Source organism: Brienomyrus brachyistius, unplaced genomic scaffold (genome assembly GCF_023856365.1).
Source record: "Brienomyrus brachyistius isolate T26 unplaced genomic scaffold, BBRACH_0.4 scaffold46, whole genome shotgun sequence".
Lineage (NCBI taxonomy): Eukaryota > Metazoa > Chordata > Actinopteri > Osteoglossiformes > Mormyridae > Brienomyrus > Brienomyrus brachyistius.
In genome coordinates this window covers 2,632,746-2,649,261 of record NW_026042321.1, presented here as the reverse complement: position 1 = coordinate 2,649,261, position 16,516 = coordinate 2,632,746, and the positions used below count along the sequence as shown (strand labels likewise).

Here is a 16,516-nt window from a genome sequence, read left to right as displayed (position 1 = left end):
CAAAAATCTCACTTTTTTCATTATGGGGTGTTGTGTGTACAATTTTGGGGAATAAATTAATCCGTTTTGGAATAAGGCTGTAACATAAAATGTGGAAAAAGTGATGTGTTGTGAATACTTTCTGGTTGCGTTGTGCTGTACGTAAAGGATTAGAAACTTAGGCAATATAAATTTAGGTTGTGTGTATATACTGTGTCAACTGAGTGTATATGCCCCTCTTTTTTGTCTTTGAGAGTTCTGTTTCTGTGGGAGATCTGCCAGAATGTACTGTAAGACACAGCAATGTTAGACAGCTGGTAGTCTAAGATATGCGGCTACAATTAAAAAGAATAGTTGAATCAGTCTATCTCCGATGCTGTATTATCGACCGCAACTCATGTGTAATTGTCAGGTAATGTCTTAATTTTACATTTTTTTTGTAAGGTGCTTTTATTATATTGTCCATATGCATACAGTATGATACTGGCACAATATAGTAGTGTAACTGTTTGTACTCTTCAGATTTAAAGGTGGTCTTTCAGCCCTTTAGTTTTTGACTGCACTGTAGCAGGATGCTACTTTGCGGGTCCCTGTCCTGTGCCCATTCTGAAAAGAAGCTCACTGCTCTGGAACTTGAGACTTTTCAAACCCGACCTTAGTCCATCAAGGTGTGTGCCTTAGACCACTGCAACACTGCCTTGGTGAGCAATGTACATGCATTCACTTGCACTGGGTGTGGATAGTTGTGGGCCTTAGGCCACTGCAGCACTGCATAAAACAGCAGTATGCACACATTCATCTGTACTGGGTATGAAGAGGTGTGTGCCTTAGATCACTGTAGCACTGCCTAGATCAGCAGAGTGCATGCATTCAGGTGTACCGGTGGACCCATTGATGGTATACTTATGCTACGCATCTACACACACTCATATTGTAATATAACGCAGGCCCATTCATAAATTTGAGAACCACATGTTTAGTTTCTGTCTTATTGTATGGAGACGCAACACGCATTTGAACAGTTTCATTAAATCTTGAGATGTGAAAAAGGTATTTCATGAAAATTAAAAAAAAAATCCAAATGAAGAGTACTTGAAATTTAGAATGTTTGTTTATTTTCCATACTAAAAAAGTATATTTTTTCCTATGTATTATATTACATTTCAACTTCACTTTCTTTGTGACAATTTAGGTCAGATATGAGTTTATCCAGCAAAACCTAAATCGTGGATTGCACAAGTTAATCTCCATACTCGAGACACTATTTCATTCACTTATGTACAATTTTAGATTTTTCAGCAATCAGGACAATTACAGCCGAGCAATTTCTTTTGCAACGTATGTACAGTTCTGATACAGACTGACAATTCCCTGGCTTCTGTAGTTGACTCTGCTGCATAACAAAGTCTAAGTACTCCTGGATGTTTATATCACCACATCCATTCATTTACTGGTTTAACTAAGAGAAAGTACCCAGTTCTGTACATCCAATGGTAAATTCAGTCTATGGAGCCAAATATAGAATGAAGAATTGATTTGTATAATAGCATTCATTTACATTTAAATTACAAATAAAATAAAAATGGCTACAGGAAAATGATCCATCACCCATCTGTTATGAACTGTGGGTAAGGACGGGCAGGCAGGAAGCGGGGAAGGATGAGGCAGACAGGCACAATACGGGGAAAACCGGGGATTTCTTAAAGGGGAGATGGCTACGACCATAACAGGACATCACAACGTTAATGACGGACACTCAACTGAGGAAGACACGGACTGATATACACAAGACAGGGCGAAAATAATAGGAAACAGCTGGGCACAATCGGGGAAGCACACATGGATAATCAGGGGGCGTGGCACACACGAGGATCGGACGAGCCGGGCGTGACACATCTATTACCTGTGACTGTTCCATAGAATCACACATTCATGCAGGTCCTTCAGTATGACATCACTGAAGCAAAATCTTAACACCGATGGTCATGACTTCCATTAAAGGGTCCTGCATCTCAAAGGTCAACAAATAACTCCATCTCAAACTGAGACCTAATTGGTTTCAAATAAATAATTATTCTGATGGTCTACAGTGAGTTTTAATATAAAGGCAGTCTCTAGGTTATGAACGACATCCATTAAGTCAGTCTTTAAGTCGAATTAATAGGTAAGTTGGAAAAATAACAGTACATTATACAGTTATACAGTATAGTTTGCCAAGTGGCAAAGTATAATTATACAGTAATAACTACATACTGTAGTGGTCCTCTTGCCGCTGAACTACTGAACCCATGCAATGTTTTCTTGATCGACAAAAAGCAGTGCATGCATTCGTTATTACGAACCATTGTGTTTAACCCGAATTTTGAATGCAGTAGGCTTTATGGCAGTCCGTTTGTATCAACAAGTCGTCTGTAAGTCGGACATTCTAACCTGGGGATTTCCTGTATTTTACAACAAAAGTATTATTTCTAAGTACTTAACTAATTAATTTAGGAACTTAATGGTGATGTTCCAGGCAGTCAATCTATGTGATTAAAACTTTAACCACCAAAGAGGTAAAATATTAAGGATAACCATTTGCAGCTTTGTAGCAGTGAATACACATTTCAATTCAAGAAAGCAGTAACCAAATAATTATTCTTAGTAACAGTGCTTACCAGTACATTTCAGCATAGCTAGTCATGATAATATTTTAGTGTCATATTAATATTTACTGTCGTAACTACTTTTGAATTTGATGAATACATTTAAAGCCACCATATATTACAACAGATTAACATATAGTTGTTTGTTAAGCTTTGCTATTGTATCTGACTAATCCTAACCCTGAATTAAGAAATGTTTGATAAACTAGTTTAAGTATTTAAGCAATCCTGATTGCTAAGCTCATTACCAAAAGTTGTGTGTTTTCCATTTTATATTATTTTGCATAACATAGAAGCAGAACATCAGGAGTGGAAACTAGTTAAAACAGTAAGCAACACAAGGAGAATAAGAATTTAGAAAAAGACGGGTAAATTAATCAAATTAATTATCAAACAGTACATTCTTAAAGTGAGTTGCTGCCATTCTTTAAAATAACTAAAATAATACAGTGCAGTCGACGGTAGCAACTGTGCTGGTTTGGATACTTCACCACATACGGTGTTCACCAGCTGTGAATGGCACAAGAAATGGCAATCAAGAAAAAAAAAAACATGCCTTTCTCAAGAGGAGCTTTTTGTAATGTTTCACCAAACATTCAAGGAACAATTTAAAATATTTGCAAATACTTAAAATCTACAGAATAACAAAAAGCAAAGCACACGTAAAACAAAAAAAAGTTAACCTACAGTCTTTGAAGATATGGGAATTACACACAGGCTTAAATTGTATTTTCTAGACCACTGCCAAGTCACATAGATAAGCAATCTAAGTTTATTAGAAAAGTCTCGTTCTACGTTAATGGAACGACATCAGGCTTTAACTGGGAGATGGCGCTAGTTTGAGTCTCACTTTTTCAGTGGAGTCTGGCCTTCTTTAGCTACTTTCATAGAATACCCCCCTGAACTAGCACTAATCTTCCTTCAAGAAATAAGCTTAGTTTATTCAGGAATAAGTGGTACAACACACTCTCATAAATATTTTTAAAAGTTTTTATTATAAAACAAAATTCTTGGATCTGATTCTCTTCTTCTCCATTACCAACGCTAGAAAGAAAAGCTTAGTTAGAAGACAAAAATGAAAGCAGAATGCATAGTATCTGAATTAGACCATAGAGTACACTACCTGATCACATGGCAAAGATGTAGTTACCGAAGTACAGGAGGGCGGTAGAATTTCATGTGACTCTGGTTAAACTTCTGGGCTCAGGAGGATTTTAACAGTTCCAGCAGTGAACCAACAGCGCCACAGTAGCCCTGTAAAAAAATTAAAACCATTATGCACATTATAAACAGTATACATTCATTTTGTGGTGCTCATAGCAAATAAATAACTGCTTTATGAGAAAAATCATAAATAACGGAAATAAAAACTGTGCATCAACCACATCAACAAAATGGCTGATTCTTTAGCAGCTTATAGGAAAAGTTCATAAGCTAGCAGCCATTAACATTCATTACCTATTACAAGACGTCAAGGGAGGCTTGAGGTTAAAATGACTCATACCTCATGCTGAAGAAACAGCGCTTTAACTTGTCCAGCAGACCAGTACTCCATAGAGTATGTCAGCAGCTTCATGGACAGCATGTTGCCTCTCAGGAAGTTGCCCACGAACACCACTCTCTCTATGTTCTTTAAAGAATAAAGAAAGCAGTTAGCAAACAGTTTCAAACAAATTCTCCCGTTTAAAACAAAAATATACTTGTTGCCCCGGTGGTCACTGAACAGCATGAAGGAAAAGCTTTTACTACTATTGGAATTTGGGTTTTAAATCATGGGAGACACTAGAGAGTAACTGCATTCTGATGCTTGTTAGACATAAAAAACTAAGAAACTTTTAATATCTTGACAGAATAGAGGGCAACGCTGTTTATTAGGGAAAAGCCAGAATTCTGTCTTTGTTCTGGATATGGATTTGCTCAACATAATGGCAAATTCCTTTAGTAATGTGGTTCGTCCCATTCTGCATCACGTATGTGAATCATATATGAACAGAGCACACAGGCACGGTGTGTGTAAGTCCTGACAAATGTTTACCTCATTCCGGGCACACATCCTGGTGATGGAGCCAATGTTATTGGTGACGGCAACTAATGCTGCTCTGGCCAGATCTTCTTTTGATACTGAATCACGCTGCTCCTTCGAAATCATGTTTCCAAAACTGAAACAAAGATAAATAATTTATCCATAATAAATAAACCCTATTTTTTTCTTCTCTGACATGTCTTGGTTATTCCTGCAGCATCAGGTATCATGCAGATTATGGCTGACACCTCTGGGCAGTGGTGGCTTAATGGTTAGGGAAGTGCACTTGTAATTGAAAGATTGCAGGTTTGAATCCCCGACCAACAAGGCACCACTGAGGTACCCTGAGCAAGGTACCGCCCCCAAGCACTGCTCCCCGGGCACTGAATTAACTGCCCCCTGCTATGTCACATTGTCACATATGGGTTAAATGAAGAGGACACATCCCGTTGTTGTGCAGTGGTGTGTCAACACTGATCATTAAATTCTAGATTTAAACATGACTGAGGGTTACTGCATGCCAGCTGCTTTTCAGATTACTCAGCACCCACCACCTCCAGACATTCTTCCTTGCTATTGACTTTTTACAGTATTACATTTTTTAAGCACAATTTTAAGCCTTGATTCAGGACCGGGGATGCAGGTCATTCTAGGCTGACTTAAATATTATATGACTACATCCTACCTGGAGGCCACAGTCCAGCCTGGGAGACCAAACCTCTCATAGTCTCCCCCATAAATGTCCTGCACAAGCTGGTCCACCCGTGTGCTGCCATCTCCAGTGCTTCCTCAAATGTGGAGCAACCCGTTAGCAGACAGCAGAGTCCATGGAACGTTCCTCTACCAAGACTGAAAGCCAGACAGTTTCAAACTGTTAATCAATATTATCAATATTAGCTTTAGAAGATTTGAAAATTATCACCAGAGGCTAGCTCACCTTGTTCCAGTGACACGTCTAAAATTGTCTCTGCAATGGACTGCCAGAATGCTGACCCCAGATCCAATATTAACAAGTAGGAATGGGAAAGGGTTCTCCAGTTGGAAAGGAGGGGGATCAGCCCTGATCAGTCCCTAACAGCCAGCTCTTGCAGCGTTGCTTTCCGTCCGCCTTCCTTGTACTGGCTCTCACACACGATCCGGGTCACGGCACCAGATGTAACCGGTCAGTCCCTGCCCACATTCTGCGTTGTTTTAGGGTGTTATCAGGTGTGTGTGTGGGGTGCAGGAGGAAGGGATATTAAAGACGCCGTTGTCGTTCCCGAATATTCCTGTTGGGAACAATAAGGAAAGGGGTAAACTTCATATGCTCTGGCCCTCTCGCTCTCTCTCTTCCCGCGTGTGCAATACACCAAAGGGCCGCCAGCGCGCCAGAGGAAAAACGCGCAAATTATTCAAACTAAACATAAATCGGAAATGATACAGAAAATAATGCCAATCTAATACAAATGAAAACATACCTGTTGGGAACAATAAGGATAGGGGTAAACTTCATATGCTCTGGCCCTCTCGTTCTCTCTGCAGAAAGTAAAACAATGTATATACTTATGTATAGACATGTTTTCTATCCCGTACTTGATGAATGATAAATCAAATAATTATACAACAACTGATTTATTAACTCGGGGGACCCCGCCACTAGATACTCAACTCCTCCCGCGTGTGCAATACACCAAAAGGAAGAGGAAATGAGGTCGAGACCCTTATAAAGGGGAAAAGACAGAGGGCGGGGCGATGCAGGACAAGTGCATCATGGGAAGGTTTAAAGGATATTGTACCCATCAGGTTAAACAGAAAAAGGAAAACAGAATCTTGTATAATTATGAATTAAAAGTAAAATAATAACCTGTTACATTAGCATATATAACGTCCGTTGGGAATGAATTTTTGCCACTGCTTAGAAATTTTAATCACTTCTTGTTATCTGTTATTTAATTGTAACCTTTCCACAATTTCCCTAAATTGACTGGCAACCACCAATACATTGTGCAGTGTATACACCCATGATTTCCTTATATTTCCTATCCAGCGTTTAATATTTCAGTGCAAAATACTCTGTACTCGTGCAAAATATTTGTTCTTTGGCGCCTTAGCATTTAACATTGTCTGAGCGATCTTAAAGTTAACATGGACTTGGTTACAAAGAAAGCAGAATACTCTTCTATAGAACATTTATTTATCAATGTGCGCATCAAAATTCACGTTACGCAATTCGGGCATGGGTGAACCGTTAATTAACGTACTAACATGTTCACCATTTTAATGTCTTAGATTTAAATTATAAAAACCAACATATAAACACATAACCAACGTGTGCTGTTGTTTTGTATTACAGAAAATATGAAATCAACAGTTTCAGCCTACATCTCTATAATGTATTTTACTCTTACTGCGTCAAGTTCTCGGAAAAAAATAACATTATATAAATATGAAGTATTACGAAATTTTACGTATTGTGTCGCAGTAGTGAATAATGTGCTATTAGCTAACAAAGCTAATTGCAATCTGCACAAATGACAAGATTATCTTTATGAAAATTGATCGACATGAGACGATTAAATTCAATTTCACACGGTCTTTTATTGATTAACTGTTGGTTGTGATAGGTCTTCAATGTATTATGTTCACATTATTGCAGTCCGCTCCCTTGTTGTCCCTTTGCTCACAGGTCTGGAAGTGAGCGTCAGCCGGCATGGGAGTTTAGACTAAACAATTTTAATGGAGGGTAGGCGTTCTGAAGGTAAAAACTGTCAGGAAATAGAAACGTTAAATTTTGTAATGAGTTACATTAATCATAAGTGTTTTTGTCAACATTACATTATAGTATATATGATATTATTGAGGGGAACTATTCCACATCTCAACAATGGAGGGGTCCTGTCCTTCCGCCCCCCCTCCTCCAAATCTATGAGTGTTCATCACTTAAGAAAAAGAGGACGTTTAAATAACAGCTTTAACTGTATTTTCCAATAAAACTGAACGTTAGGTTGAGATGAAGTTGAGCTAAGGCTGGGTGATACGACCAAAAATGATTTTATCACGATAACAAAAATAAAAATCATATCAGTCGATGGCGATAATTCTCGAAGTGAATGTGAGATTATTTCCAGATTAAAGACTGCTTTTCTCCTGAGTGAAAGTCGAAGAAACCAGATGGTTAATTACCAAGATGAAGTTGGCTTCTTTATTGTCAGAATAGTCAGTGTGACATGCACTTGCCACACAGCATTTCACAAATCTGAGGCAGAAGTTGAACAGGATATTTTAGTCAGCGCTGACTAAACGCACCGCTGGCATACTTCCTAGCTTCTCCAAATTCTCTGTTCATTATATTACTGTCTAGATTTCTCTTTGCTGGAATTTTCCTGTGGACTCTCCTTTTGGATTTTGCTAGATTACCCTTACTGGACTGGTTGCTTTGGATTTACCTGCTCTCCCGGTGAGTTGCCCTGTTTTGACTGTTATCTTTTGTCTGCCTGTTTGTCATGTTTGATTTTGCTTATTTGTTCAGTAAATGCCCCGTTTGTGTTTTTATGGATGTGTCTGTACTTGTACACTGTTGCCTGTCCTGACAAACGGTAAAGGTGTATCATTATGATACAAGCATGAGATCAGTATTTATCTTGTGTGATTCATTACTTGTTCTTTCACTACTTCACAAAGATTGACTGAATTAGCAGATAGAGTAACAAATACAGTAACTCGATTCATTAATGATGAACGAATGTGATATTGGTATGTAGGCCTACTTAGACTTAGGTTGTGTTTAATTAATACATGAGTAATATCATAATACTACATTTTTTATGCCCCCTCAAGTAAAGTGCTTTGTTCCGTATTGGAGAGGAGGTAATCAGACTACCAGGTAATGATTACTATTTACTAGATCTCTACCAGATAGTCAACGGAAGTAATGGATTGAAACAAAACATTTTGCGTAAGATTGATTATTACCCTTCCTTATACGGTTCAAATAAGGGATTTATTCGACAGCATCGTCCTGAGTGCTGATGTTTGGGGCACAAGGTGAAGTGTAGGCGGGGATTTTGATGGTGATAAGGGTTAATAGGAAACACCTGTGAGGCGGAAGTATGAACAACATAAATTGTCAGCGAAGGAGTAAGGAGCCCCTCTCTCATACTCGGTGGTGCTTGGAGTCCATGATGCAGCTGCCAGATGTGAAAGCGTGTGCGCTGGGGGAAAATTATTGCGTTGTGAGACAAACTGGTGGGGTGCGCCGAGTTGGGAAACTAACGACGCTGGTCCGCGATTGGTGGCAGCAGCGTGGATTCCAGGCGCCACAGGAGAGGTTTGTGGTTCCTTCTAGGAGTTGGATTATTGTTTGTGTTGTGGGTTTTGTTTTCGGGGGATTGTGCTGTCTTCCTCCGACTAGTTAATTTAAAATTGTTTGATATGAATTGATTTTTTTTTCTTGTGTGTTTGTGTCATTTAGGAGGAATCGCATGTGATTTTGGTGTTCATGGCCCTTGTGTTGATGTGAGCTGCCCAGGCATTTTTATTGTTCACGTGTGAACTCTAGCCGGGTGTTTTAGCTGAGTGTGAAATGTTTTCCCAAGTGTTTTAGCAGTCATAGGAGCTCCCTCAAATCTGCACTTGGCATCTGTGATTATTAAAAATAATAGATTTCAATGTTGCTAGAAGGGGAAATAATCTGAACATCAACTCTAAAGTGAGTGGGATCATTTTATCCTCAGTCGTGCTTCTTCGGGGTTCTGTGCTTCCTAAGGTGGTGTAAAGCCTAAAGCTCCCTAATCACAGACTCCCACTCAGCTGTTTGACCTTTTTAGGTTTTGTCGCATCCTTAGTGTCCTTCAGTCTATATCTGAAGTGGACTGTACTTCTATTCATCGTACGGCAGCTTTCAAATCAGTTAGCGGTGTCAGTTTGTAACCTATGTTAATAAATATACACTGAAAGAAAAGCTCTTTGAATTTACTTGATTATAATATGTACATCGATTCCACTTGAACAAAATATGGAATTCTAACGATTTTTATCCTTTGCTTTACCTACTGCTTGCAGGTCAAGCTAAAATGTTTCTTTCACATCAGTACTGCTTAATAAATTAACTTTGATCCAGCATGATGTTTAGAATTATTGCAATATAAATTTAGTGTGTAACGGTGAAGTAATTCCATCACGTCCACAATAGCTGATTAATAACTGTAAATCTAACTTTTTTTAATGCAAACGTTTCCAAACTTATTCTGTACCTTTAAAGTAAATCCATCATGCCCTTCATACCCAGTAGAATATGGTGAAACTAACTTGATTTTAAAGGCTAACATTAAGCAAATGTATTGTATGCATTTAAAGTATACTTATGTCCTACTTACCCTGCGATGGGCTGGCCCCCATCCTGGGTTGTTCCCTGCCTCGTGCCCATTGCTTCCAGGATAGGCTCCGGACCCCCCGCGACCCAGTAGGATAAGCGGTTTGGATAATGGATTGATGGATGGATGTCCTACTTACCCACTAAAATACAGTAAAACTAATCTCTTTTCAAGGTTAACATGCATTGCACACATTGTTACAGCAAGATTGCAGAGGAGAGCCAAATTAGTAAAAAATAGTAATATGAAAGATTTGCATTGACAAAATACAAGACAATTCTGTCGCAATATTCTTACTATGCTTGACGCTCCTCTACTTACGAACCTTTAACTTCCAATTTCAGACATACCTACGAAGAGGACTGTAAATCCAAATCTTGTTCGTTGGGCACACGATTCCTCCCCGCAACAAAAATATATAAAAAAAGACAAACGGTTAAAAGAAGGTATATTCAGCGCAAAAAAATTCAGTGACTGCTTCACCTACTGTAAGGCGGAAAACACATTGACCCCTACATCATACACACAATACGGTCACCTGTAAGCTATTTGACAGACACATCCAAAGCCACATTAATCACATTTTAATCTTTTAAAGATAAAGTTGGCTAAAGTTGGTTATATGGTAAATCAATAAAACTAATCAGACCTTTTCTTGGGAAAAACTACCTAAATGATATAAAGCAACAGTACCACAGTCAGCACAGATGTAGTGTAATTTTTATGAGAAAAATGCGCTCATTTTGGACATGGAAGATATAAAACTGGTTTCTGTCCGCTTTTGCTTTGTGAAGTGTCAGTGCTGCATATAAGACTGTTACGACCATCAATTTATTTCATCCATCATTTACATTCAAATTCAATTATGTTAAGGACATAAATGAATGCCGCTTTCAGAAAAGCTGTGAATGATTTGAATTGTTTAGAGAATCCTGGACCTATCGGAACTTGAACTGGTCAGTTATAGTAAACTAATTTAAACCGTTACGGCAACTGGGTAACATTAATTTGGTAGCTGTGTGCAATGGGACAATACATCCATCCACCCATTTTCCAAACCGCTTATCCTATTGGGTCGCGGGGGGTCCGGAGCGTATCCCTGAAGCAATGGGCACGAGGCAGGGAACAACCCAGAATGGGGGGCCAGCCCATTCCAGAGCACGCTCACACACCATTCACTCACACATGCCTACGTATGGGCAATTTAGCAACTCCAGTTAGCCCCAGCATGTTTTTGGAATGTGGGGGGAAGCCAGATTACCCGGAGGAAACCCCACGACGACATGGGGAGGACATGCAAACTCCACACACATGTAACCCAGGCGGACACTTGAATCTGGGTCAGCCACCGGAGGTTTTTGCCCACCTCCACGAGGTGCGCGTCCTCCTCGAGGGATATACCCTCTAGGATGTCCTAGCTCTGGCTCACCAGGTCCCACGCCGGGGGATCTTCTCGGATGCCGGGCTGGGCAATCCAATATAGCACCTGGTCAACAAGACTGAGGTACTTCTCCTTGGTCACGGTAGGTGCTCTCTTCGCTTTTGGGTCCGTCATTCTATCAGAGTTGCACAGGTTTCAGTGGGCAAGCAGGCGGGCAGGAGGCAGGGAAGGACGAGGCAGGGAGGCAAAAGTCAGAAAAACGGGGATTTATTACTGGGAAGACGGCTATGGGCAGGGCAGGACGGAACAACAGCACTCATATCGAATAACATTGACTAACAGCAGGCTAACATCAATGACGGACAAAAAGCAGGGCAAGACGTGGACTGAAATAGACAAGACATGGCAAAACAACAGAGTACAGCTGGGTACAATTAGGGAAGCACACATGGATAATCAGGGGGACGTGGCACAGACGAGGATCGTACAAGCCGGGCATTACAATTTAAAAAAAAAAAAAAAAATTATTTGGTCATGTTCTTAGGATAATTGTTCTGCTGGAAGATCCAGTGACGGCCCAGTTTCCTGGCGCAGGCAGCAAAATTTTGATTTCAAATATCCTGGCATTTCATAGAACCCATAATGCCATGTACCATAACAAGGTTTCCAGGGTTTTTGAAGGAAAAACAGCCTCACAACATCACAGAACCTCCACCAAATTTTAGTAGGGATAAGGTTCTTTTTACTACATCCATCCTTCTTTTTACACCAAACCCACCTTGAATGTTTGTTACCAAAAAGCTCCATTTTTGTTTCATTAGACCATTGAATTTTGGTTCCAGTCAAAGTTGTAATAGTCTTTCACAAACTCCAGGTGTTTGCGTTTGTGGTTGACTGACAAAAAACTTTATTTTTTTCTAGCATACAATCCAAATAATACGTTAGAATAAATGTGGTGTCTGATGGTTTTTTTGGAGACCCCGAGATTTTACTTTGTCTTGTAATTCAGCACCAGTGATCCTTGGGGGAATTTTTGCCTCTCTTACAATATTCCTTACTGTTTGTGGAGGAAAAATAAACCTCTTCCAGGCAGGTTTGTAACAGTTTCAGTTGTTGTCCATGTTTTTATTTCCCTAACAGTAGAAATGGGCATTTTCAGGCGAGTAGCAATTTTTCATACCCATTCCCTGACTTATGAAGGTCAACACACTTCTCCCTCATTAGTTTCATATGTTCTCTTTTCTTTGCCATGTTGAAGGATGACTAAAGGAATTTGTGATCTATGTCACCCATGTTTGTACCCCAGTTAATCAGGAAGTCATGGATGACAGCTTGAAGGTTCCTTTTCACTTCAACCAACCCAAAGATGTACAATTTACAGGGGAAACATGCTTCAGTTACATTGTGTTCACTAAAATTCCCAGGGGTGCCAATATATTGTGGAACATGAATTTTTGTTAAAAATAATTATTTCTTGATGAAGAATTTGTTTTTCTTTGAATAAATTTGTTTCAAAGAAAGGTTGAATGTATCTCTTTTTTTCGGTGTGAGATGAAGCTACTTCACTGAAAGATCGATTTTTTTTGTAACCCTTTTTACAAGTTTTTACAAGGAGTGCCAATAATTGTGGAGGGAGCTGTAGGTGGAGGAACAGGTGGAGTAGGCGAGGAAGGAGGCAGGAGGGGCACCGGGAGAGGCGAGGAGGGAGTCGAAGGGGACCACGGCGCAGATGAGGAGGGAGGAGCAGCCGCAGCAGACGACTACACAGCCACAGCTGGAAAAGGCGTAGCCGACCGCCCCCCAAGGGGCAGGGATCCCCTGTAGGGGTCCATTAGGGCCATCAGGTAAATGAAAGAACTCCAAAAGAAGACGTCTCCATTGACGGAGGCGGAATACAGTAAGCGAAGGCTGTATACTGGATGCAACAGCCAGACATCCAGGAGGACCCTGCAGCTCGTGCCTTGGCTATGCATATGTGGGACGTCCTGCGAGGGATTTCCCCGTTAAAAAGAGGTGAAGCTAAATTTATGGTAGGTCTGGAGTCCAACAGAGATAAACAGGCAGCAGATCGGCCTAGACTGCAGTATGTCCATAGACCCGCTGGCTGATCAGCCCGATGTGTCCCCGAGCATAAGCTGTAAGAAGAAGCGGAGAAACCGGAGGCCCCCAGAAAAGTCGACAATAGTTCTGGGAGCCATCTCTCTCTCCCTGCCATTACTCCCCCCGCGGATAATCAGTAGGAACCCCTCCCGATCCTGAGCCCAGCGGCGTTCGCTCCCGACATCACCACTACCGGGTTGACGCACAAGCGTGTGTCTGATGCAGCCGTTATGCGGCCAACATTGGCAGCTCACTCCTTCCGGGAATCGTGCCTGGCTCTTAAAGAGGCCAGGGCAATTTGGGATGCCATCCCGCAAGTCCCACGGTCCCTGCTCTTGAGGCGGAAACCCTGACGGCTACACCTGATGTTTCCGACCCACTGGCACCTGATGTTCCCGACCCGCCTATTCTTGTGCTGTCTAACCAGCCTGTTCTGTCCATCGAGCCTGACCTGCCTGTGCTGCCCAAGCCTGAACTGGTCTCAAAGGTCCTTAAAGGGGCTATGTCCCAGCCCAGGCTACGTCCACACCTGGTGTCCTGGTTCCGCCTGTCCTGTTTCCAGTCCCAACTCTGCGCCACCAGTCCCTGTCCCTGTGGAGGTCCTAGACTGTCAGAACACCGCTTCTTTCCCCTTGGGGGGAGGAGGAGCTTGAATGGGATCCCTCAGAGATTTCACTAATGGCCCCAGTGGACCCCTACAGGGGACTGACTCCCCCTCCATCGCCTCAGCGTGGTGGATCCTGGCCAGGTCCTCGCCTTTCAGTGTCCCAAAAGAGAAGAGGACACATACGTAGGGACCGGGCCGCACCCGCCCTGCCCCCTGGCTCACCCTCGGTGTCCCTGGCTGTGGCTCGGGGGGCGTCTGTGGGTCCTCTGGCTTGGCTCGTCATTCGCCTGCGGATCCCCTTACTACATCGGTCGGCTACACCTTTTCCAGCTGTGGCTGCACAGTCACCTGCTGCGGTTGCTCTTCCCTCCTCACCTGCGCCGTGGTCCCCTCCGACTCCGTCCTTGCTTCTCCTGGTGCCTCCTCTGACTCCCTCCTTGCCTGCTCCACCTGTCCCTCCATCTACTTCCTCACCCTCTGTGAGGTCTCCTTTGGCTCCAGCCTCACAGTCGCCTGCAGCCACTCCTCGCCCGCTGCGGTTCCCTCAGGCTTCTCTTTGTCCGCCAGCCTTTGTTACTCCTTCTTCTCCTTTCGTCCCTCCTGTGTCTGCTTCTCGTCCCTCGGTGTCTCCTCTGTTCTCTACTTGTCCTTTTGTTCCTCCATTCATGGTGCCCTTTGTGTCTCCTTTCCTGGTCAGTTTGTCTGCATTCCCTGTTTTGTGTCAGGTCCTGTCTTACTTCCTGTCCCTGTTCTGTGTTCTGTTCTGTTCCCGGTCTCCCATTGATGGTTGTAGGAATTATTAGCTCAGGCAAATTTTAATGTCTCCACCAATATGTTTTGAAAATAATTAAATTTTAATTAAGTATTATTTAATGCTGATTAATTATTAACCAATTGTTATGCTGAATGGTTGGCTCCTCCAAACTCAATTGTGGTATCCCCGTGAGTCGGTTAATGTGAGACTTTAATGGGATTTACTAATTACCAATATCACTTAGTAACCTGAGTTAAAAGGCTCGTCCACCGAGCTGCATCACCAGGTAATGTAAATGATCAGTAGCGAAGCTCCACTCTCGGCCGATGAGAGAGAGTCTCATGATATTTCAGGCGAGTTTGAGGTTTCAGAGGATGTAGCCAGATCGCACATAGGCAGGGACTATTGTGAGCACTCAATGAACGGAGGCTGAAGTTGTGTAAAAGATATGCATTTATTCCTAACTAACATAAGACTGACACTATACTTAACACAAACAACAAACACAAAATAACGGAATAGAAACAAACAATGTAATTATGGAAATACAATGACCGGATTTCAATGAGTAACCTTCAAAGCTTTGTCTTGGTTGCAGTTCTCTGTCCAGCTGGGCCTTCATTGGCAGGCTTCAGGAGGGTTTCTTATGGGCTTCTCTTCTCCTGGGCTGATGTTCTCTGTCTCTCTTTGGACTGATGTTTTTCTGCTACTCCTCAGGCTTTGTTCTGAGGTGCCAGGTTTTTATGGTCTAAAGTTCATGAATAAGGATGACCAGGACTTCGACTCCTGGACCAAAGGCTGACCATCCATTCGGTGGGCTTTCGGAAGGGGGTCTGTATCAGTCTTTTTGGGATTTATGACCAGAATGATTCCCCTTTACTGATGATTTTCATTAAGCTGGTGTAACTTTTGATACATACACTTTTATGGTAACCAGGAGTGAATTTCCATCAGTTTGATACCAAACATGCCATACTAGCCTAGCTGTTCACACCTCATACCATCTGTATTAATTAATTAACAATTACTTATCATGTATGTTACTGACTCACATCAGTATATGGTATAGGTTTTTTGGGTTACACCTCAACAGATGTTACACTTTATACAGACATTACATGACATATTCACATTCAAACAGCACATCTTACCCTTAGATAGGCATGGATAATGTATACATTGATTCAATTCTGTTAATATACTGTAGCATGGTGGAACACAAAGAGCTTACTATCGGCCACAAAGATAAGATAAGGTCCACAGAGCACTATGGAAGAGATGGGGGGGGGGTTGTTAAACAAAGAAAGAAGAATCTCTGAAAGTTAGGACATACTGGTTACACTATTTTGATTTTCAAGATTCTTCTGGTATAACCCTGTGAACATATATGCAGTAGTAGCTATAAAGTATTATGAAGTATAAAGTAGCTATGAAGTATTGTGAAATATTGAGAAGTGTTTCACCATGTTGTGCTCTACCAGCATTAAAATCCCTTGTTTTGGATCTCCGTGTGCCTGACCCTGATTCCCCGCTTCCTGTTCGCTCGCCCTGCACACGATCATCACACACGCCATAAGAGCAATGCACTAAATGGTTAATAGCTCTGAAACCAATTGAGACAGCCATACGAAGGTGTGCTTTCATCAGTGGACTCTGGGGGACAATGCACACCCCTT

At 41.6% G+C, this 16,516-nt stretch overlaps 1 protein-coding gene and 1 pseudogene across 2 annotated transcripts in view; both read right to left on the bottom strand.

Moving 5' to 3' along the window:
- The window catches only part of LOC125723239 (pantothenate kinase 3-like), a 113,440-nt gene that overhangs the window by 74,150 nt on the left and 22,774 nt on the right, over positions 1 to 16,516 (bottom strand). The window lies entirely within an intron of this gene.
- Positions 3,612 to 14,548, bottom strand: LOC125723208 (pantothenate kinase 2, mitochondrial-like; annotated as a pseudogene).